Source organism: Pygocentrus nattereri, chromosome 27 (genome assembly GCF_015220715.1).
Source record: "Pygocentrus nattereri isolate fPygNat1 chromosome 27, fPygNat1.pri, whole genome shotgun sequence".
Classification (NCBI taxonomy): domain Eukaryota; kingdom Metazoa; phylum Chordata; class Actinopteri; order Characiformes; family Serrasalmidae; genus Pygocentrus; species Pygocentrus nattereri.
In genome coordinates this window covers 15,372,844-15,376,224 of record NC_051237.1, presented here as the reverse complement: position 1 = coordinate 15,376,224, position 3,381 = coordinate 15,372,844, and the positions used below count along the sequence as shown (strand labels likewise).

The following is a 3,381-nucleotide window of genomic DNA, read 5'->3' as shown; positions in this document are numbered from 1 at the left end:
AGGAGACTATGCAGTGACCATCAGGTTAGCCCACAGGAGACTCCAACGGAGATGGAGCCACACATTTGATCTGTGTATCACGGTTAGGGGAACAGATGTGACAGAACGCAGGGAGCTTGATAAACAGGCTATCTAGGGCACACACCATCTAAGACGCCTCTCTGGGGGCAGCCGGGAAAACCCAAGGCACTACAAAGAAACCCAAAGCAAATTATCCTGACAGGGATGAAACAATAGCAAATTGGACAAATGATATAATGTGAGGTCTATGGTCCCCAGCAGAGCGTGGCTGCATGGCAGCGCTCATGGGGAATTGGAAATAAGAACAGGCTTTGATGGTAAAGGTCAAGCAAGACAGTAGCTCTCAGCATGGCCGCCCATTGAAAGATCCCAAATAAAACCCCTCAGAAACAATCTCACACTCAGCACGCCCATTGTAATGTTGTTGTTAATAATGCATTGTATATAAAAGGGACCCAGTTCTTATTTCTCAAGAGAGTGCCTCATGGGCTGCCAGCTCGTAACACGGAGATTTGAGGAACAATTTTTGGAGATGTCGCTGACAAGCTCACAGACATATTTTCTGGAGACTCAATAAATCAAAGTGCTGGTATTTCACTGTCATAAAGCTCCTGTCCCTCCATGATAAATAGCCTTAGTGTTGGACAACTGCAGCAAATGAGCCCCACATCAGGGAGGAAGAGCGGGATTACTATTACGAGTGCTGGGAGGCCAAGCGTCGGCTTTTATGACCCGCCCGCGCCACTAAATACATTCTGACAAATTCCCATTAAGAGCGTATTCATTATTTTGTTCGCTTGTGAGAGGAGTGCACAGGGTGTCAGAGCAATTTCGAAATGACGCTAATTTGAATTCAGCACACCAATGAGACAAAATGGAAGTCGCAATGTTCTCTTTGCCCGGGGAGGACGAATCTACCTCTTCTTTTTTTTTGGAGTGTTTGATTTCAACTGGTAGCACTTTGATTCTACTTTGACAAATCAATTACGGGCCAGTTCAAAGAGCCCCGAAAAATGCCTGCTTGATTCCACAGGCCAGAGGCCACTGCTGGGTGAGTTCAGCTGCAAAGCTTTCCCATGGCGAGGAGAGGGTGCTGGTAATCTCAGTCTAGACCGAGTGCACGGGTGCAGCAGGCTATGGCCAGTCCCGCTCATTAATCACCCATAGCTGACACTGAAAACATCCCGGCTCCCCTCATAAGGGCTAAACAACTACCCCCCATTACCAGCTACAGTGGGTCCAAGCACCTGGAACAGAGAGAGAGCAGGAGTGTTGTGCTGTCTTTGTTTACGTAAACCCTCGTCAGCACGGTGAGTGGCCTGGATGATGGGGACAGCTGGCCATTTGGACTGGGATACTCGCATCCCCCTGACCAGCAGGGGGCCGCAAGCATAGGCCAGACATAGGCCAAGCGGAGACAGACAGAGAGAGAAAGTGTCTCTTGACCACGTCCCTCTGCCTCATTACTGCCTCACTGGACCATGCTAGTGCTAACATCTAGCTAACAGCAGGATTCTACAACAGCAGCACCAAGTCACACAGTGCATGATGTTCAGCTCAGTGTCCACCACCAGCCTCCAACTATGGGGTCTGGGGCACTCTTTACTTGGCCCCTGATTGCTGCCTCTTAGTGCAATGATGCACCATAGCCCCGTAGGCAGGAGGCAAGGCAGAGGGGGTAGAAGGAAAAAGAAGGGAGGAGGGTGTATTACAATGCATTTGCATCTCTGCTCTCCAGACACGAAGGCAGATTGATTAATGGAGACAGGGCTGGTGGAGCCATAACAGGGCTCCTGCTCAGGTTAAGTGGTGCTTAGATTGTTTTATATAGCCTGTGATTAGGGGGATGAAGCTGAAGAGTTTTGATCGCTCTGAGTTCACACCCTCTCTAATCAGTGGGGGCCTTTCGATCCAACCTGCCCTGGCAACTTCAATCAGACATGCCTGCACTGTTTCCCCCAAAGGCTGACAGCCTGTCCAGGCCTTGGGAAAAAAGAACACAACAGAGAGAGCTGACCAGGCTAACGAACATTTAGTGTCGCCTATCATTTTGTACAAAATGAAAAGTGGTAATACACTTATTGCACTTGAAATGTCTATTCTTTTAACGGTGGAAGGGAGCATTAGTGGCCAGACAGTAAGTGCAGGACACATATCCAGAATATCCAACATTCAGCTCATTTAATGATATTTAAAGTATGATGGCTATTCAAAGACACCAGTGAGATAAAAGTGCCACTGGTGACTTCTTGAATCTCTGAGCAATAATACTATACAAGCAAGTCATACATGTCAAACTGGACTACAAACGTAAAACAATATTTTTAGGAAATGCTATGTCTGTAAAATTACTTTGTAACTCTTAGTAGTCGGGTTTTTACTTTCGTTTTACTATTCAGATGTCATTATAGTTCGGGTTTCTCTTCATTCAAACACAAATCTTTCACCTTTTACTAAAGATTTCCATGGAAGGGAACATTGACGAGTTCTTCTTATTTATGAAGGCTCTGCTATGGCTGGGGCAATCGTGGGCTGGAGGTTAGTGTGTAAGTTTGCAGGTTCGATCCCCTTGGCTGACAGTCCATGACGGAAGTGCCCTTGAGCAAGGCACCTAACTCCCAATTGCTCCCCGGGCACCATGGATAGGGCTGCCCACCGCTCCAGGCAAGTGTGCTCACTGCCCCCTAGTGTGTGTGTTTGCTAGTGTGCATGTATGTGGGTGTTTCACTGCATGGATGGGATAAATGCAGAGGTCTAATTTCACAGTGTGCAAACACAGAGGCAAATGGTTCTCAATTCAATTATTTCATTTCATACTCAGTTACATTTACACTCAATTTGCATTTTGTATCAACCATTTGGCATCTGAACATCTGACTCTTTTTATTTTAATGGCCAGAAATGACAAAAACATGGCAAAATGTAAAATGTTAATCAAAAAAGACTGTACACAACAATAACTTTCCATTAAATTCTAGTCATAATAAAATATCTTCTTTTCTACTTATGAACACATACTGTATATGGTATTGACTGAAAGTTGGAATCTTCTGGCAGAATTTCTCTGCTTGTTTCAGTGAGCTTTGAGTGAGAAATGATAAATACCGAATTACACCTTTTTTTTTGTAGGTGATGAGCTGTATTTCATAAACACAAAAACAAAATATAGCAGTAAAAATTTAACAAAAGCATGGTGTAATGCAATATTGATTATTATGTATAATTGATTGTTATTAACTGTGCTACTTTGAGTAGTGAGAGAGATATTTTTCAATTTAAAAAACAGAACATGGTGCGATCTGCGATTGCAGCCCTCTGACTCTGTTACATTAGGTTTCGAGGTGAACTACAGATTTCCAC

The 3,381-nt window shown here is 44.7% G+C and overlaps 1 non-coding gene across 1 annotated transcript; it reads left to right on the top strand.

Annotated features, from left to right (window-relative positions):
- The first annotated feature begins 2,429 nt into the window (after positions 1–2,429).
- On the top strand, positions 2,430–2,545 carry LOC119262615. The gene has a single exon (XR_005129772.1). It is a non-coding gene; the product is annotated as a U5 spliceosomal RNA (small nuclear RNA).
- The last annotated feature ends 836 nt before the right edge of the window (positions 2,546–3,381 follow it).